Below are 22,302 nucleotides of genomic sequence, written 5' to 3'. Positions count from 1 at the left end.
TCATGATAGTATATTGTGGTTATTGATAATATATTTTGGGTTTGATTTTCTCCGTCTCGTGTGTGGATAGTATATTTTGGTTAGTTTTTTTCTTCTTCGCGTGTGTGAATAGTAGATAATATGTGAAGTGAATGTAAGGGATGTTTTCCTTCAAGTCCCTGCTTGACAAATATAAAGTCAAAGCGTTCGTCGTTCGCGCCATTCAACCTTGAATAAACCAAGATGGCAATACGCTTGCTCAACAATTCGAAGGATATTTGGTATTGGATGGTAGAGTATGTAGTAGAAAGACTTGAAAGATAATGGAGGTTCCCAGGCAGCCTGGACTTTGTGAACAGCCTGAAAGTAGCCAGAGATAACATACAAGGGATGATAGAAGAGGAAGTGGAGAAGTTGAGAGGTTTCATCAATCCTATATATGTAAGAGGCGGAACGTTGAAGCAGACCCTTGATATTGTTATCAAAGTGAGATGTTTTATGAATGATATCTTCAATTTGACAGAGTGGTCATTTGTCAAAAAGGGACTGGACAGACTAAAGAAAGCTGAAGAAATTATGAAAAGGTAATGGAAGAAGAAGTAAAGAAAATTAAAGATACCTGGGGAAAAAGAGAGAAAGGAAAAGGAAAACAAAAAAGAAAGAGGAGTTTGACCAACTGAATAAGAATTGGATGAAGAACCAGGAAAAATTTAGAGCCATGGGTCATCCTGACTGGATAGCAGAGGATCAAAAGAAGAAGAAAGGAATCATTGGGAAAGTGAGTAGCTGGTGGAACAACTGGAGAAAATAGAAGAACCCGAAGGCCCTTTTCAGGGTCACTCATATGCCTCGAAAAGATCTGCTTTCTTGCCTCAAAATTTTTTTAGTGTGTTGTATAGTTATTTGAATGTTGTATAATGTCTGTTGTCTGTGTTATCGCTGTCCCTGTTCCTCTTGTCCCTAGACAGTCCCAATACCTTTTTGTCCGTCTATAGTCCCACCATGTTAAAATTCCCCATGTTAAATTTTCCTTGTCCGTAGACAGTCCCAATCCATTGTCCCTATATATTCCTATGTTAAATTTCCCTTGTCCGTAGAGTATCCCACCCATGTTAAATTCCCCTTGTCCGTAGACAGTCCCAATCCATTGTTCCTATATATTCCTATGTTAAATTTCCCATGTTAAATTCCCTTTGTCCGTAGGGTACAACCCCCATAGTTTAACATTAAAGTCCCATTGTCCGTAGGGTATCCCCTATTACTACTATGGGTTGTTGGCGACTGTTTTGACCCCTAAAAAAGCACAAATAAACACGAAGATAAACTGAGTGGCAGACAAGCTCAGAATCTTACCATTCCGGTGATTGCACCGTTACTGGCGGCAGTAATACACCAAGCACCAGATCAAAACCTGGGTATGCGGTAGACGAAGGTCGCAGTAAAGGAGGCGAAGCTTGCTGTGATCATGGTGTTGACAATGGCGAGACTAATGGCTTCGCCGTCACCCGCCTTACTAAGGGACATCTGGGAGGCACTGTTAAACGTCAAGAAGCCGAAAAATAAAATAAAACCACCTAGAGTTGAAAGCTGCAAAATACATGACATGTTTATAATTATAAACGGGGATATCTTTGTATGTATGAACATAAGCTAGTAATTAAGTGTTGTTGAACGTGGTAAATAAAACTGATTTAGTAGGAAAATCAATGAATCATCTGTGTACATTTATGTACCATTACCTGTGAATAATATGCTTAGTATATGCACGTCCATTTTTGTAACAGAATGCCAAAACATTGTTTAGCAGTTTTGAGATCTTACCGGGGATCGAACCCAAAGCGCGAATGTACAAATTAAGAGAACTTACCGGACAAGAAAAACTGAGAACATACCGGAATAGAATGCCCTCTGATAAAGACTGCTGTTCCAGTCACCGGGTCAAATCTGCCGATTCTCGGTCCTAGTACTGCCGCCCCAACAAACGCAGCCATGCCCCCTATCGTGTGCACCACTCCACTTCCGGAAAAATCCTGGTAAATATATGAAGCAACTATTAGACTGGATACATGTTTTTGTTGCTATTTGATTGGTTATTAATATTGACAATTATGATGTGTTTATAATATTATAATAGAACGCATGTTCTGCAGTTTACGACATGTTACAAAACATAGCTGCATAATATGTTGGAGGACTAAGAACGACAGACAATTTGATAATAATAATTGTCGTTGTTGTTGTTGTAGAGTTTAACGCCATTTTTCAGCACAAGATCGGCTATACATGGCGGTCAGTATCAATGGTAGAGGAAGAACCAGGGAAGACCCGGAAAGAACCACCGACCCACGAGAAGCTACTGGCAAGCTTTCTCACATACCCACATTGGCCGAGCCCGAGACACGAACCCACGCAGACAGAGGTGAGACGGCAGTAATCCGTATCGATAAGCGCTTTGGACTACTCGGACACATGGGATAATAATAAAAATTTGTTTATTGTTCTTATAACAATAACAAGATTTCGTCTTTAATATTATCGATTTTTGCTCTTTTAAATGTACAGGGATGTATTGAAGGTCACCGGCCATACTCTAACATATTTCTTTTTTCATCAGATCTGCATTAAATGATTAAAAGTAGTTATACTCTCATAAAAAGAATTTTTAAAACGTTATCAAGTGCAAAGAAGAAATAATAATTTAATCACTCGAAATTGAAGTATACAGCGCTGTTACTTCCCCTTAGCTACGATTTCCCACCTTGGAGGACGCCAATCGGAAATTACGTACCATTATCCCCACAATGCTTCTTGTTGTAGAAAAATGAAACACAATAAACTTGGGATAGGGAACATTTAGGTGAAAATATTGAAAACTAATTCACTGTTCAGCCTTATATCGACATGCGTACACGACGTACATGATTGTGTCGCTTTCAAAACTGTTCCATTTTTCAATTTATTTTCGAAATTCCCGTTAATACAGGTAAAAGGAATCAATGCTGGCTTCCCTAAGTCGACCGATTTATAAAAATAAAACGGCACACTCAAAAGAATCCAAAGGAACGAAAGTTGGCTTCCTTATGTCGGTGGACGTCATAAAAAAAAACATTAAAAAAGCGGCACACTTAAAAGAATCCAAAGTCAATTTCTGGGGTTGGCTTGCTTTGTAATAAAAAAAACCTTTGTATTTGATATCCTGTCGGTAAGTTTAAGCAATGAGTTTATTACTCGCTGTCAGTTGTGTTTATTCATCACCCGGGCTTCTATTTGTTTGTCGTATAAAATCATAATTGATACCAACGTTCATTGATGATTGTAGGGTAAATAGTATACACAGCAATTACTTGCTTTAATAATACTTTTGTAACCCATGCTAGCGAAAAGATTATCATTTGCACTCACAGTGAATGTATTTTCAAATAATGATTTTTATTTGCGAGATACCGTCTTATAGTCAACCTCGATACGATACAATCTCGGTCATTTTGCACCTTATAACGTATCATGCATGAATGACAGGTGCCTTCAATCAATCGGGTGATATTCCCGTCTCATTTGCGATTTTGTTATTTGACATAATAGATGCACACTACAGTAAGGATGCATACGCCAGCCGGCATCTGCTACATACACGTAGTTCGTGGCTATGTTTTTTTTTAAAATAAATTTCGCATGTTGAAAAAAGAAGGAACAAACGATAACAATGCAAGGTTGGTTTCTTTCATTTTATTTTCAAATAAGTGTTTTGTTTATCTTTTTTATTGTACCATGCTGGGGGGAGCACAAATTCAAAACAAAATTTTTTTCGTTTTTTAAGTCTTGGGATGTATATCTTGTTGAAAAACATTTCACCATAAATTCTGGGACAGGAAGAGAAAAAATTATTTTATCGTGTCCCGATATAAACGGTAAACAAGATATATATATATATATATATATATATATATATATATATATATATATATATATATATATATATATATATATATATATATATATATATATATATGTGTGTGTGTGTGTGTGTGTGTGTGTGTGACATATTATACAGACTTGTACACCTATAAATGATAAACGTCCCAGAGTAATACTTCATATTTCTTTTTTAAAATCCTTTTGAGTTCATTTTGGTTGTAATAATGCTAAATAAAGAGTTTGATCAAACTCTACACTCTGCACGTTCAAAAAGTATTGTGATGATTTTAAACATTAATATTTTACATTTGGTTATAAATATTCCTAGGAAAGCCACGGAAAGAAGCACCGAACCTCAAGCCGAGACTCGGTCCCACGTCGACACAGGTGAGATGTGTGCATGATCCGTAAATTTGAGAGCCTTAGATCATTCGGACACCCGGGGGTCATTTATATGCACATAAAAAGTATGTAGTTACCTTTGTAAGCAGCAGAACGGACTGTCGGTCCTTTGACAACGCTGTGATATTAGCATATGTCAGGTACTGTTTGTTCCCAGTAAATCGCCGTTCGCAGTAGCATATTGAAAAACGAATACACTGTCTCCTATATATAGCTAAAGTAAACATGCTTGGAACAGTCAAGTCCTGTTAATAATAAACAGGTCAGGACTAATGAGCATCGGAATCATTGCAACTGTGACGGCCGTATTTACGAATACTCCTTGTCTTCAATGGATTCCCACTCAGGAGCTAGTTATATAACTAACCTGGTATCCAACCCTCCCAATCTCGCCTCCATAATCTATTCCGTTGGTGAGAAATCCATTATGCCACCAAGTCCAATGAGTCACCAGTGGGTATATAAAGCCTGAAGATAAAACGTGTATAAAATACATCATTCAGTTTTGAATGGGATAAGTTTTGTAAGGACTCTTTTGACGTTGCTGCTTTGTTTAAACCTTTTACCTATCACCAAAGAGCATACGTGTATACCTAGCTTCTCGTGGGTCGGTGGCACTTGCCTGGGTTTTTCAGGGTTCTTCCTCCACCAGTTATACTGGCCGCCATGTTTAGCCTATCTTGAGCTTAAAAATGGCGTTAAACCCTAGAACAACAACAACAACATACGTGTATACCAAACAAATGAGACACATACGACCAGAGGAAAAAATACGGTACAAATCAGCTTTCAAACTAAGATCAAAGATGAAATGTGTAAAACGTCAATTTAGACCCGGTAACTTCACAATTTTTTTTCATTATTTTTCGCAGAATACTACTTTCGTGGATTTAGTGGTTGCTACAAACCACCAAGCCCATGCAAATTTGTTATTCTGTGAGAAAAGACTCCTACGTTATCCACGAATTAAAGTACTTGCACAAATGTAATTTTCGAAAAAATATGAAAATTAATATTCGTGAAAGCAGCTCAATACAGGGTAAATGCAAACAGGTCAGAACCTTATTAAATAACATTAAGAAAGAGGCAAAGCAAAGAACTTACAAGATTTTCAATATTAATCTTTAATTAATGAAAACAAATAATCTCTGAATTTATTTGAAAACCTTTGGTTAAATAAAGAGCAGCAGGGGGGGCGAATCGGACATTTTGTCCAATCGTTATTTTGCTTAATTATTACTTCTGCACTCAGCGGATCCGGTGTAATCAGCGCTGGTAAAAAAAAAACGACGTCGGTCCATCCTACACGATGGTGACGTCATTTGGTTTAATTAACACCTTCTGCGCGTCGATCCCCAGCGTCGTCAGCGTCCGGTAAGCACATCGACGACCGCGTCGATGTCATCGCCCCCCCCCTGCTGCTAAGTGGCTATTTACAATGAAAATTATTTACAACTAACCGAATATTTGGTCAAGTCCGATACGATATCGTGTCCGAGGATCATGTAAATTTATCGTTACGAATCCATGTGGGGTCGACTGAGCATGACTAAAAAAGTTTCGAAAAACATTGAAGTCCATGTCACCGCCGCACCATGTCTGCCAAATATTTCGTAGCGTGTGTGTATCAACGCCGTTGAATACAGCAAGAATATTACAGTTATCTCTGATTACTTTTGGAATCTGAGTATACCGTTGAGTGACATATATCACGTCAGTGTTTTTATGCCTGCCTCTGGAAAATATCCTAGCTGGGTTTTTTTGATTGTCTAACATAACATCATCGTACACGACTAGATTGTTAACGTCGCCATCAATATCATCAATACCTGGTGCATCATTGATATCTGTAATAAACTCAATAACATTTTTTTTAGCGATCGCTGATGCATTCTCGTTGAAATCTTTCAACACCTCGTAGCATCGTTGATCATCTACGCTAGGAGCAACCAAATACAACTTATCCCACTTCATCCATCTCATTATTAAATTGAGTAACAATTGCGTCTTGCCGGATCCAGATGGTCCGATGATAATCATCCGGATCGAGTTTGGTAACGCTGCAACATGCTTAACTGGTTCTCTTGTTTTAGTCGCCGAAAAATCAATTATATTCATATCTCTATACATAAATTATGGATTTATATTGTGTGAAGTGTAGAGTGCGTACTGGCACAAATGATATGACAACCGTTACAACAAGAAATAACAGATCGGCCCTTACTGGTAAGTGTGCACAATGCGGTACAAAGAAATTTAGATTTATTTCTATTAAACCCGGGGATGTTTTAAAAAAAAGCGAGGAGGTGATATTGCAGCCAGGTTATCAAAACTCCCCGGAACACCGTGGGCAAAGTATCCAGGAGAAAAGCACCTCCCAGGATATAGCTACTGTGGCCCCGGAACACGATTAGATATCAGACTCGATGATCAAAATCAGCCCAAACCCGGTGAGTATCCAATAAACGCTATCGATAAGGCGTGTCATGTTCATGATGTTGCTTACAAAAGTAGCGATCTGCAACAGCGTCATATCGCGGACGTAAAATTAATTCACGCGTTAAATGCTATTCCTGATAAATCCGTCAAAGAAAAATTGGCCTCATGGTTGGTAAAATCGGCTATGAAAGGTAAATTAATGATGGACGCTGGTAATTAATAACAACATGGAATCCATCTATTATTCTCCGAGAGGATACTGGAAGGGGAAGGCCGCAATTGGTAAGCTTGCAAGCGCTGCAAAGGTAACAAAGACCACTGCGGCTAATTGGTTATCCAAACAGGCTATATGGCAAATTTATCTACCACCGCCTAAACAAATCAACTTCTCGCGCTTTGATGTCAGCGTACCTAATGAAGTTCATCAGGCTGATATACTATTTTTGCCGCATGACAACGGTTACAAATACGCGCTAACCGTAGTTGATGTTGCGAGTCGATACAAACAAGCGGAGCCGTTAAAAACAAAGTCAGCAACTGAAGTAGCCGATGCGTTTGAGCGGATTTACCGAAGGGGGCCTCTGCGCTGGCCAAATCTATTACAAGTTGATCCCGGTAGTGAATTTCGCGGCGCTGTTTTATCAACGCTGAAACATCATAGCGTCGCGGTACGACGAGGTCATACTGCGCTACATCGTGATCAGGCAATTGTTGAACGATTCAATCGGACTCTCGCTGAACGGTTATTTGGATATCAATACGCGAAGGAATTCATCCAAGAAAAACGATCTCGTGAATGGGTCAAAAGGTTGCCAGGCGTAATTGCAGCGTTAAATAACGAGATTACCCGAGCAATCAACATGAAGCCCAGCGACGCGATTAAATACGAGTATATACCCAAAAGATCAAAAATAAATAGCGTTTCCAAGCCGATTCTCGGCAATGTCACCGTGAGATATCTATATGAACCAGGAGAGCTTGAAGGCGGTAAAAAAAAGGGCTACCGATCCTATTTGGAGTGTTACCACACATAACATATCAACGATAACACGATCAACTGGTAGACCACCGATCTACAGACTGGATTCAACTGCTCCTCAGCGCGGATTTACACGCGAGCAACTACAAGTGATACCTGACGATACTCAATTACCCCCGCGTGGTCTTAACTAGCGCCGTTGCGTCTATTGCACTCAAGACAGGTCAAGCTCACATTGTTTTTAACATGACCGAGACTGTTATCGATTCTGTCCACGGTAAATTGGCGAGCGTCTTTATCCAAATAACGCCAGCGCATTACACAATTACAACTTGCGCAGTGATTATTCTGTTGTTGTCGTAACGCAATTATTAATTCGGCATCAATATCAAAACGCCGCTGTTTTTTTTTATCCTGTTGGCGGTAACCCGAGAGTTTTCTATCAATGACGCTTGCATCGATGACTCCGTCACTGGCTTTGTCACTGGCTTCGTCAATAACAATTCTTCGAAGCTGATTTATCCTTCGTACTCTGGACACTGCAAGATAGACTAGATTCGACCATTCGATGCGATTATCAACCATCCAAACAATTGTGTCCGTGATGGTTAGTCCCTGCGAGGAATGTATTGTTGTTGCGTATCCTAGCGTCCACGGGGATTTATCAGCACGTAGCGCGTCCTCGACGACGCTGATATCAACGAGCACGATATCATTCAGCACGAGAATTTGTTTTTCTGTCAGGCCCGGGATTTCAACTTCAATGTTCTGCCGCCGTGTGTCAGCGGGTCTATAACACAACGACACTGGACGTGTTGGAAACTTTTCCTTATGCAACGCAAACAACTTCCGCTGAAGTGTGTCTCTGACTATCTTTCTACTCGCTACAATCAAATCGTTTGGTCTCCATGTTTCCCAGAATTCATTTAACGGCGTTTCCGGAATCACCTCGCGGATTATTTCACATTGAACTCTATCCGGCTGTAATCTGATTAATTTTTTAACCTCGCGCAGTTGTTCATCAAGTGCTCGGTAATCAGTATCGGTTTCTTCATAATAGTCCACAAAACCCCTTAACCAATCATGTGGACCCTCGCCGACAAATGGTGGTGGTTGGCCATGGTCGCCACACATGATCACCGCTGTATTCGCGCGCAGCAACCACTCAAGAAACATTTGTAAAGTATCTAACGAAACAGTACATATCTCATCCCAGATGATAACCTCAGGAATAAATTTTTCCCCCATTCGATCAGGAGTCCACTCACCGCCGCTGTATCGAAAAAAGCTGTGATAAGTAACGGCGTCAACATTTCGTTGTTTTATCTCTCGCGCTAGTCTATGGGTCGGTGTAAGCACGATTATACTTGCCCGCGTTCGAAATAATTCAATTGCCCGAGTCGTCTTTCCTGACCCGCCACAGCCGCTTAAATAAACTGTTTTATGTCTACAAATTGGATCAGAACACGATGGTGCATTAGACCATTCTGACAATTTATCACCGCGTAAGTAGTTGTTCTCAACGGTGACATCTGCTGACGGGGAATAATCGCGTCGTATTTCATTTTTAATTCTCCATATACCCCAACTCTCGTCCGGACTAGTAAACTCGGCTACGTTTTCCTTGTACTTTACGTCAACATAAAACGAATCAACGGCTACTCTAACCGCGGTATCGGGAAATCTATTTATCATCGAGAATAAATTGATAGCGGCATAACCCAGCATAGACGCCCTCAAATGTGGATACGCCGGGCTGTCTCCATCGCTGTAGGTAACAACTGTACCCAACCTCGTTCCATTGGACAAGAAAGCTGTTTTGCAGTTCACGTATCTATTTTTTGCCACTGCGTCCTTGATTACGAAATCATATTCTGCGTCATCTATAATCAGCCGTGAGCAATATCGTTTGTAGTCGTGGTTTTTTCCACCTTGTGTGAACTTACCAATTATTCTTCTATCGAGATCTTTTGCCTCGCGGTTTCGTTGGTTAAATATCCTCCTGGACCATTCGATGATATATTCCTCGTCGGCATCAATGTTTTTTCTGGACTCGTCAATTATGCTATCTAGACGCTCCGGTTCTGCTAACCAGACTTCAGTCTGTGCCCGGTATGATATAATCGCGTCACTGACAATCAACGAAACTAGCATGCTACAATCAATCATATACCGTAGCAGCGCTATTGGCAGCCACTTCTTTTCAGCCATGTGTCTACCGATCCAAATATAGCAACAGCGATGGAGTCCTGCCGCGAATTCAAATGATACTATGCGAGCGAATCCGGTTAAATCAAAATCAGGCAGTGGTCCATTAATAGCAACACGAGTCATTTCATGACTGGGGTGTCCAAATCGTCTAAAGTACTCAGCGGCGGATCCATACCCGAGAAAACTCGCTGGATAACAGGCAACCATATCAACCGAGATCATAGCGTCGCGGCTGTATTCAGTGTTCCATAGTCCACCGTGATAGTATTCCAAACAACTGGATTGTACATCCGGCAGAAATTCCTTGCGCGTTGGTCTCCACGCATTTTTCCTTGCTGCAACATGAGCTACAACCGATGGAATCGTAAAACAATTTGTTAGCAGTTGTTCATCATGCTCTTCAAATTCCATGGCGGTTTTTTTCATCCTGTTGTGAAATGCTTCAGTGCGATATAATTCGCCGTTTGGTCTTACAAACTGATCAAAGGTATCCGCATCGTTTTCAGCGCTGCGAAGTAACCACACTGATACAGGGTCGTTTTTACACAAGTAGGCAATAGCATCAAATAGTTTCCTCTCCGCGAGAAAACCATCCCGGGAGAATTCTTCGGGTATATACTTTACTGTTCTATCCCGTGGAAATATTGTGATCGCGGGCGTCCATGCGTGTTCGTTATGATCAATAATTTTGATTGGGGCTCCCTTCGATTTATACTTCGATTCGTATAATACTTCACCGGTTATCGTTGTAACGGTTATTGGAAATCTCAGCGATGTTTCTAATCTCGCTATGTCGCTGATGGTTGCTCCACGCTCTTTTACGGTTAGTTCCCACTGGTTGATTTTGCTACGTCGTAAATCAGTCAATTTGTTTCCTCGACATGCATTTGTAAAATGCTCTATTATTCGTTCTGCTACACAATTTATCCCCGTTGACTGTTTCATCGGTTTCAGTTTTCCGATATCAGGTTTCTTATTTAACGGGTATATTCCATAAACAACTGCTGTTTCAGGATACGCTCGTTCATAGTATGGTCTGTCAATTCCGGTTAACAACCCCGGCTTGGAGTCGCGGCTGACAGTGACTGTTTTCTTGTCGCTGAGAACTGGTTCAAATTTATCACGTATGATCCAATCGCCTGATTCCACCCGGACAATGAATTTTACTCTGAAGAAATACCTTTTACCGTCAAGTTGTGATATTATCGTTGCTGCGCGGTTGTCGTTCATGGTAGCATCAACAACACCATCAATTCGAAATGTTGACCAACTATGAGATGCACCATCACGTTTGAATTCATTGATACAATCGCGTATTTTACTCAACAGGGTTTTATCGTTTATTAACGCTTTTGGTGTGTCCTTGAGGACTCTATCGAGATTGAACTTAATATTTTTCCAGGGCTTAATTACTGCTAATCTCTCAAACTCATCCATATAATTAAAACAAGTATTTAAATAAAAGAATATAGTATAATGAATAAATGCAAATGGTTGATGATTAGGTCGATAACCCCGTGCAATAAATCATGTAGAGGTGAATTCTGCGGGTATCATTTACAAAGCGTTCGTAATGGTTCTCTTGGCCCCCTCCCGTGCTTGGTTTGTCACGTTGGTGTAAGAGGAAAATCGCAGTTGTGTATTAATTGTGGCGGAAAGCGATACAGGGAACTAAAACGCTATTATGACAAACGAATTAAAAACGCCGTCATTGACCCCACCGCTGACTCCGTCATCAAAACCCCCCAAGACTATGTTGAAAGATTTATAATTAAACCAAATAATAAATTAGACAAGTAGTATTATTATATAAATGGACCAAGAATTTCAGCCGCATCCCCTGCTCGTCAATTACGAGGCATCTCGCGACGGTATTGTTAGAAACCGCAGACTGAAGAAGCCGGTTGGATGGAAAAACAATCACGGGTATTTAATGTTTACTGCTGGAGGGAAAAAATATCTCTGTCACAGAATCATCTATGAATGTTTCCACGGATTGATCAAAGATAGTCTCGTTATTGATCACATTGATTCTAATTATCAAAATAACAGACTGTGTAATCTGCAAGCTATCTCTCAGAGTGAAAATATTAAAAAAGGCCAGACTGGTAAGTACTCAAAAGCAGCAAGGGGCGTCAAATCATTTGATACGTCAACGCACGAGGAAAAAATATTTCAGTCAATGAATGAGGCAGGAAAATATTTTGACATTTGTAGCGCCTCAGTACGATTTGTTGCAGAACGAGTATATCAAACAGCTTTCTCAAGTAAAAACGGACATAGAATTCGATTTTCATATTTGAAGGGGGATAACTCGTGAGGGTATGACGAAGTCACCATGATAGAGTTATGCTGTCACGTGATTTGCAAATAGTCGTCTGTTTCAATGTAAATAAGTTACCTATGCGCGTTCACCTGGAACGCATTACGTGCTTATATTTTTTAAAAACTCGTTATTTGTTAGGTGCGGTCCGTAGTCCAATGCAAACATGTTTGACTATGAAACTCGAGTCAACAATTTACGGGTTCGCGCCTCGCAGCGGGCAATTGCCTGGCGGGAAACGGTCAGATGTTTTTTTTTTCTATATAATTGGGGGGAGGGGATAAAGCCCCCTTCGTTGAAGTTCAAAACGAACCAAAACGCAGCCCACACTATCATTCATAGTGTGCGCGGTTGGTTTTTTCCAACTACGCAACCATGATTGATTTTCATGGGTTGCGTTTTGGTTCTGTTGAGTGCAAACCACGCCCCCGTCATTGTTTGTACTGTCCATAATTAAGTATATGTATATGCCTGCAATCTGCCACAACACTCGAGTGGAGATTTACGGCATTGTACTGTCCATGTATGCCTGCAATCTGCCACAACACTCGAGTGGAGATTTACGGCATTGTACTGTCCATACAAAAACGGGGTCATTTTTGACCCCCAATATCTTTATTAAACTTTAAACTTAAATTTTAATAAAATTTTTGATATTAGAAATAAGATGTTTATAAGAATATGGATTCCCAAGACATCAATAATATATTAACTGAGATTTCAAAATTAAAAAATCAAGGAATTGTATTATCTGATAGGCTCAACAGCGAGGAAATATTATCCGATTATGAGGCTATAAACGAACAATCGAAGCGAGGGCGTTTTACGCTAGCCCGCGAGTATTCTTTTATAAAACGATTACAACATACAATTAATGAGAACCTGTATGGCAATGATTTAAGCGTATTCATTGGGTTATTCACTGCCGTTGAAACAATACGAAAAAAACTCGGGCAGCTTTATGAAAAACACCGCGAGATCTCTAGTAAGATTAAAAACATTAGGAGGATCATAGACGAAACCCCTGTGGGGAGCCTCAGCTTGAAGTTACCTGTGCCCACGTCGCGTGACGAAGTCGGCATACAAATGTAACATTATATATATGTGATGTATGGAAAGACCCGGCGGAAAATTTTATTTGAAATTGCGGATCAATTTACAATAATGGTAGGTGAATCACTTACTACTCGGCTAGCCAGAGAGCGGCTAGCAGCGCTTATAAAGTTTATACCGTTACGAGATAGAGTGAGAGAGAAACTTCAAACGCGGCAACAAATGCAAACTGATTTTGCTGTTGGAAGTGAACAGTTATTTGCCCCGGTAACTAAAGCGACTAAGGATGTTACAGCGGCTACAGAACGAGCAATATATGGAGATATTCCTAAGGAGGGCGAACGGAAAGAGGCGCCTCTTCTTCCTGTACTTGAAAAGATAGCAGCAGAGACAGAACAAACACAGCAACGGATAAAACAACTTTCCAGTGATATAAAAACCCAACGAGAGTATGAACGATTAGTTGATATTGATGATTCTGAACAGGGTGATGTTGGTGAACTTCAAAAAATTTCCACTCAAAAAGGGGTTCCCTTTATAGATAAACTCACTGAAGAGGCTATAACACAAATAAAACGACCTCAATTACTGAAATCCGACGATTATAGGATTTTTGGTAATTTTGCCGCTCAAAGCTATTATTCAAGAAATGACTTTTTAAAAGACGAGTATAAAAACAGTAATATAAAACGAGATGACTGGATTAATTGGTTGTATAAAACGAATAAAGGGGTTGATCGCTTGCATACAAAAGAATTGGGATATAAAGAATTTAGAAAAGGAATTGATGATTATGATATACAACAACAACAACAAGAAATACTACAACAGCAAAAAGGAGAAGTCCGAGAAAAACGTCCAAAAAAAAGCTGGTTCTAAAAAAACAAGCGGAGAGGGGTATCCAAGTGGTAGTGGTCTAGTTGAAAACGCTAGTGTTACCTGTCATGGTAGTGTTCTCAGTGATATATCACGGCTAGAGGTACTAATTGGAGGAAAACGAGCCGGAAATAACTCTACGGAAATAATCAACGAGGCCGCTGATATTTGCAAGCGGTTATTTACAGGCGGTATCATGGACATTAATGCATATCGAACGCTCATAGACGAGCTCGTGGATGATTAATTGGAAAACTGGTGTTTTTAATAAGGATGATCATACACTACAACCATGATAAACCAGTACTCGTCTACGTGGTAAACTCGCGATTGCCTGTTTACCGCGCGTACTATGGAGATGGTCTCGGTAGCACCATTGCGGGGTTATTTACAAGAATGGCTCCAAAAGTAGCGCCGTTAGCCAAACAATTAGGGATGAAGGCTATTGATGTTATTCGTGATAAGGGTATTAGTGCCATTGGAGATGTTGCCGGAAAGACGCTTTCAGCCGCGCGGGACAAATTAATGTCATTGGTGAAATCTAAGAGATTCTCAAAAAGAAAACAGAAACCACCGGTAATGCCATCAACGACAGTGATGCCTGCAAATGTCAGTAAAGTAATAAATAACGCCGTGGAAGAAAAATTAGAGTCGTTAGCGGCGACGACTCCGTCGTTGGCGACTTCGCCATCCGCCGATGCGGCAACCAACGCGCTCATGAACGCGATAGCGGGAAGTGGTCTACGACGAAAAAATCGCAATTGAAAACACCAACATGATAAATAATAAAATGTTTGCGCGTACCGCTGATCCCGCGTTTGATATGGATGCCCCAGTGCGCAGGGATGATTCTGTCCGTGATTATCAATATTATTCTTATTATGCAGCGCAACCCGACCTACGATCGCGAATTGAACTTCAGGTCCAAGATACCAGTAAATACTTTCTGCCGTGTGAAGCGTTTATCGAAATCGAGGGAGAACTCGTGACAAATGCCGCCGATAATGCACCATACGCAGATGACCATCGTGTTCGAGTTGGCTTCGTCAACAACGGTATCATGGCGTTATTTGAGAGCGCCAGATATCTTATTGACGGGCGAGAAATTGAATCAATAGAACGCGAGGTTGATGTTGCAACGACGATAATTGGGTTGGCGAGATACTCGGATGATTATACAAGATCGGCGGGCCCATCTATGATGTTTGCGAAGGACACCGCTAATAGCGCTGATCATCTTCAGTACATCAACGTGCTGGTGGAAAGAGATACCGCAACTAACCCACAGGCTGAAGCAGCCAATCCAGACCGCAGAGCAAGACCAAACGCTGAGTTCAATATTATAAAAAGTCTTAACGATAATTACAATATGGGATTCGCAGCACGAGTAGGAATGTTGCAAGGACCACGCCGAAAGTTTTCATGCGCGATTCCACTCCATCACATATTTGGATTCTGCAGAAATGTCAGGAAGGTTATCTATGGGGCTAAGCATACAATCGCGCTGACGCGAAGGGGCGATGATAACAATGCAATATGGCGTGCTGCTGGCGTCGCTGCCGGTAAAGTCGTTTTAACTAAAATGGCATTGTGGATGCCGGTGCTGACTCCATCAGTTACCACGGAAGCACGATTGTTAGCATTTATGGAACAGGGAGGGAAATCGCTGTTGAGTTGGCTAGCGGTAACAACTGATGCTAAAGAGGATAACGTCGCCGATACGTTTACATGGCACCTAGCATCAAAACAGGGTGTTTCAGCCCCGCGTCATATATTCATAGCGCTACAGAATAGGGAACGATTGGGCAGTCAAGAACACAGCCATATGATATTTGATCAATTAGGAATCAGGGATGTTTCGCTGAGAATAAACGGACAACAGGAACCATCCGAGGATATACATCTTAATTACGGCGACAACCATATCGCACGTGTGTATCATCGATTGCTGTCGTATATGGGTCGTGATCAAAACGTCGACACTGGTTTGCAAATATCACAACTTGATTTTAAAAACCTGTATCCGATTTATTATTGATTTAACGAGACAATCCGTCGTTGATATACACTTCCGAGCTCGTATAGCCCCGGCTGGTGCCAATTATAGAGCGGTTGCTGTCATTCTCAGCGATAAATCAATGCTGCTAGAAGGCGTTGGTGGACGAATGAGAATCGTTGATGCGCCAGTGGAAAACATGTAATTGAAAGCACAAACGCGTTTACAATAAATGTCGTATAGTGTTGTCAGTGTAGAGTTGACCGATGGTCAAGTCAAGAAATTACGATCAAAGTCGGCTAAACAATGTGGAACCACAATAACGCTGAAGCCGTCACAGATGGCAGGTGGTAATCATAAGATATCGTTGACGGCGCGTCAAATAAAACATTTCAATAATGCGATGAAGAATAAAAAGGGTGTTCAAATAGATTTTTCAGCCGCAGCAATTAAAAACATGGAAAAGACCGGTGGGATATTTCCGCTGTTAGCTGCGATTCCAGCGTTGATTGCCGCGGCCGCACCAGCAGTGGCTAAGGCGGCGGCGTTAGGAGCCGTTGGTACCGCGGCGGGAATGGCATTAAAGAAGGCAACCGGGAAAGGCTACAAAAAAAAACGACCCGTGGCCGGAAAGGGTCTAAGACTACCGGGAACCCCGTATTCATGGTATTCGGGAAAGGGTCTGAGACTACCGGGAACCGTTTATTAACGCAAGAGTCTATAACTCCAATGTCTAATTTTGATTTAATAGACGCCGCAAACGCGTTAGCGATAAAAAACTTCAGAGGTGTTTTTATGAGGGATCAATTACCGGCGGCACCAAGGAATATTGAAACCGGCATAATTAACCTCGATGGGTCCTCCGGAGCGGGAACCCATTGGGTTGCATACGCGATTGATCCGCGTGCGATCGTCTATTTTGATTCATACGGGTTAGCCCCGCCGAAAGAGTTTATGCGGTATGTCCGGGCGTGTTCAGCCCGGGCGTGTTCAGCCCGGGTTTTTTATTCCACGCTGCCAACACAGCAGTTAAGTGACCCACCGATATGTGGCCGTGAGGTATTGAACGTACTTGCGGCGATTTCATCATCGCGAAAACCACCTCGTATGGTTGTAAACGAATACACTAGTGGGGTCGTAGAGGCCCGGCGGGTTAATTAGAAACACTGGTTTTTTTTACAATAACGATGATTGATATTTGGGGACGACCGGTTTCGGCGCTGAAAGAATCCACGGAAACGGCCGCCGCCGACATAAAAAAAACTAACTGAGGATGAAATCGCTGATACGTTGAATTTAACCAGTGTTGACCCGGGCGAAATAGTTGTATTTCAAGACCGCCAGGGTAAATTGAAATCCAGTAATGTGTCGCTGGATGACGTTTTAATACGACAGCGTGATGCCGCCGAAGACACTATCGCGTTGTATACCAGCGACGGACGACTCAAACCGGGTGAATCCATCTTGACGATAAATGGAAAAATAAGTACACTTGGCGACAATTATATAACCATGTCAAATTTGTTAAAAGGTTTACGTGGTGAATTTAACTTGCAGGAAATTCATTTCAAGGCGATACTAACGCATTTCGCCGATGTGCAAGACATTGTCGATAGATTTTTTCGGGGACCCCCGACGGCAGACGAACCAAATCTTGTAATAATAAAAAATGCTATTTCGGATCTTATGGCGATGTCGGCCAATTTACCCCCGTTGCGAAAAAATGTTAACAGGATCGATGACAACTTTGATAAATTCTTTGGTAAAAAAAAATACCAAGCCGGATGAGATTACAATAACTATAAATGATATCACTGCGTATGGACAGGAAATAAAAACAATCAAAACTGATGTTGCAACAAACAAAAGGAGTGTAGATGCGCATGAACGGGAAATAGAAATAATCGGCGCTAATGTTGCAACGATCATAAATAATGTAGACTCGCATGGACGGAAAATAGAAACAATCAAAACTGATGTTACAACGATCATAAATAATATGGACGCGCATACACAGGAAATAGGAATAATCAAAACTGATATTGAAGCGAACAAAAAGAGTGCGGACGCGCATACACAGGAAATAGGAACAATCAAAACTGATATTGAAGCGAACAAAAAAAATGTAGACGCGTATTGGCGGGAAATAGGATTAATTAAAACTGATGTTGCAGCGAACAAAAAAGGCATAGACGTGCATACATATGAAATAGAAACAATCAAACTTGATGTTGCAGCGAACAAAAAAAGTATGACCGAGACTACACGGGAAATAGAAACAATCAAAACTAATGTTGCAGCAAACAAGAATAATATAGACGCGCATTGGCGGGAAGTAGGAATAATCAGAACTGATGTTGAAGCGATTAAAGACGGACTACCGAGAATAACAGAGCAACTCGAAAAAATAAAAACCCCTCATGAGAACACCATCAACACAGTATACACAATTTGGCATGGATCATTCGATTGGACTCCTACACAGAATACAGTAAATATTACCGCAACTGTCAAGGGTATTTATCGATTGACACTGGTTTCAATGATGCAGTTTAATATATTATCGTCGAGTTCATCCGGGTTTAACAATACAATATCAACAATTATAGACAAGAACGCAACTGAACTGTTTACAATTTATGCCGTTGATAGAAATCTAACCGGGGCAAACATTACATGGTATGTGGAATTTGCAGCGAATCTAAGTAATTAAAAACACTAGCTCTTTTAAAATAAAAATGACCACCAAGGAAATTGAATCAGAGGTATCACCGACGTCACATCAATATCGATTCGATACCGCAAAAGAATTTTCCGCGAACTTGAAAACGCTTTCCGAACAATACCGTGCAAAAATAAAAAAATACCGTCGTAAAATAACCGCCATCGACGCGGTCGTGTACTCGGTGTCGGGTATAGTAGCTGGCGCCGGTGTTATTTTATCCACGGTGACCACGATAGCCCCGATCGCTGTTCCAATCGCTGTCTCCGCGATGACAACAGTTGCTGGAGTCGCCAACGCAATCACTAGAAAGATATCATCGTGTTTTCAGAAAAAACTCAACGAGTATACAGTAAAACATCAAATAGTATCCGACGCGTACTCGAAATTATCCGGGTTGATCTCGTTATCGATTGATAATTTGTTCGTATCCGATGTTGAATTCTCCACGATGGTCCAGTTGTATAGCTCCGCGATGTCAAAAATCGAGGATTTTCAACTGGAAGCCGGAACCACCTGGTTGTTGAAATTAAACACTAAAGACAACGAATAATAATAATGTCGCTGAACCCCGAAGGGTTTCAATTACTTCAGCGGATCGCGGAGAACACCACTCCGGTACAAACAAGTATGATATCGATAACGTCAACGAAACCCGAATTCAGTGTGAACTTCCCATCGCCGGTTCCAGTGAAGGAAATAGCGCTGGCAAAATTGCGAGTATATCACAGTTGGCCTAATATCCGAGCGGACGCATTTAACGGACAACAACCTAATAACTCGCTGGTTTTTGCACGGACAAATAATTCCGATGGGACCCCAGACTGGGAGGAGGTTACAATACCAACTGGGTCATACCAAATAGAACAAATCAATAAAGAATTTCAACGCAGAATAAAATCGATCACAGGAAAAGAATCAAAAATCGCTATTACGGTTCATGAACCGACGTTATCGTCGACGATTGAAATAAGCACACCGGGGTATATGGTTGATATTTATAACAGTTCAATAAGAACCATACTAGGATGGCCTAAGGAAAACCCCGCGGACTTGCACACGAATGAGAAATCGTATCATGAAATTATTACCAGTTATCGAGATAAATTATTTATTATAAAAAGCACGTTATTACCCAGTTGGTTTATATTTCAAGACGGAAATGCCATGAAGTGGGAGTTTCATCATGACAAAACCCCTGAATCGGTCGTCACATTAACAGTTAATTTAAATGATATCACTGATATTTTTAGCGAGATTAATCGTATTTACCAATCACAACTAGAACAGCTACGGGAGACAAAAGCACGAAAACACGTTGAGGTGTTAAATCAACTTATATCAGACATGGAATATATCAATTAACGATTAGTTAAAATGATATCCGATAGAAGCGATAATGATAAACAAAAATTCCTAACCGAGTATAATATCACAGAAGCCGATTTACCCGATTTCAAGTTTCCAGGATACAACGCGCCAGAACTAAGAAAGTCTCTTAATGATTTTCTCGGTCCATCAACTTATATCCTCAAACACGATAACGGAGATGGTGGTAGGCATATTGCTCCATACAACGTAAATATTGCATCGGTGATAGCGATTAATCTAGTGTGTGATGTTATCGAAGGGAGTTACCAGGTAGATACCAAGCAATCAAATCAAGCTCAACAGGGATATATCCTTTATTCATTTTCACCAACAGCCCCTCCCGGATTCTTAATCGTTGAGAGTCCGATTAATCCGGTCTATATGCGATGCCATGATCGGTTTTTAACGAGAATTAATTTTAGAATTACCGATCAGTCAAATAACCTAATTGATCTACAAGAGGAGGAGTTAGTGATCACTCTGTTTGTAAGATCATTGTAAATAGCCACTTAGCAGCAGGGGGGGCGATGACATCGACGCGGTCGTCGATGTGCTTACCGGACGCTGACGACGCTGGGGATCGACGCGCAGAAGGTGTTAATTAAACCAAATGACGTCACCATCGTGTAGGATGGACCGACGTCGTTTTTTTTTTACCAGCGCTGATTACACCGGATCCGCTGAGTGCAGAAGTAATAATTAAGCAAAATAACGATTGGACAAAATGTCCGATTCGCCCCCCCTGCTGCTTAAAGTTCATATTCGATATGCCATTGACATATCATTGACATCGACATTTTATTTTTCATTTTCAGATACTGAAATGTATCGGTGGGAGAAAAACGATGTCGCCACAGTTGCGATATAAATTTTGGAAATACTTTCTTTCCCCATTTAGGAAGTATATCTGCCGTTGTGGATATTTTTCAGACCTGTATTTCCACATTTATGACTATTTCATTTTTATTTCCTTTCCTCCCCTCTCTCTCTCTCTCTCTCTCTCTCTCAGGATGAACAGATCATAAATTTATCAAGACTGTTGAACTTGAAAATACGTTTATGTAATCATTGAGAAGGCGCCATCAAGAATGCCTAAAAATGAACCTCAAACAATAAACAACAGGCTTCAAGTGTTATATTTACTATAATTAGTTTTCCACATGAATCATGTCGATTGTCAGTGACTGAGCTTACATGACCTGTTGCTATTCGATATTCTGTCACAAATACATTATCGTACTCCTATAATAAGAAAAACAATTAATTAAAGATTGTTTAAGTAGCTGTTTTTACTCTCGTCACAAACATAATCATATCTAAAATAGATGGGGATAAATCACACATAATTTGAATCGATTGTAAACCGAAACTAACTGACAATCGAAACTTGGGTACAGCGTCTATTATCGAAATAACAAGATTGCCAACACACAAAAATTGTAGTCTGAATGCAGAAATGTAAAAACAATATGTCATTAATTAAAATAGGTACGTTGTTTAATGATGTCATACTCTGATGTCTGTTGTCAGTTCTGTCATGTTTCTATACTACCCACGTCCATGCAATGTTGCCTGAATCAATCAGAGCAAGAGAATTGTTAACGAAAATAAACAATAATCTTCATTTTTTCATTATGAAAACATTAATTTGACAAAGTACATAATTTCTGAAGCAATATATATGCAGTCTAAATTTCCAAAGAAAGTCGCTGTTTTAAAATTATTGTAAAATTTCCGAACTCCCTTCTATCGATGTAGTAACGCAGCCATTGATCGTATGGACACAGAATGGCGATAAATTTATCCAAATCTAATATAAAGAATACAAATCATATGACAAATAACAGTCCTTTCAAGTGCACTGGATCCAGCAAGGAATCACATGTGTCAGGGATTGATTAAGATAAATGCGATAAACTGACAACGACCAGTGCAGAACTAGTCAAAGGCAAATACAAAACATAGACAAGACAAACAGATAAAACAGATAAACTGCTGAAGTTGAAATAAACTAAGTGAAACATAATAAATTTAAA

At 40.5% G+C, this 22,302-nt stretch overlaps 1 pseudogene across 1 annotated transcript in view; it reads right to left on the bottom strand.

Moving 5' to 3' along the window:
• The window catches only part of LOC149785004 (putative ammonium transporter 1), an 82,764-nt pseudogene that overhangs the window by 54,214 nt on the left and 6,248 nt on the right, over window positions 1-22,302 (bottom strand). The window contains exons 2-4 of the transcript XR_016425346.1: window positions 4,664-4,764; window positions 1,872-2,009; window positions 1,333-1,566 (exon numbers count right to left, since the gene is read on the bottom strand). The product of XR_016425346.1 is annotated as a putative ammonium transporter 1 (transcript). The remainder of the gene's footprint in view (window positions 1-1,332; window positions 1,567-1,871; window positions 2,010-4,663; window positions 4,765-22,302) is intronic.

The sequence above is a fragment of the Sinohyriopsis cumingii genome, chromosome 13 (assembly GCF_028554795.1).
Source record: "Sinohyriopsis cumingii isolate HCF-2022 chromosome 13, ASM2855479v2, whole genome shotgun sequence".
NCBI lineage: Eukaryota > Metazoa > Mollusca > Bivalvia > Unionida > Unionidae > Sinohyriopsis > Sinohyriopsis cumingii.
This window is presented reverse-complemented; position numbering and strand designations above follow the sequence as displayed.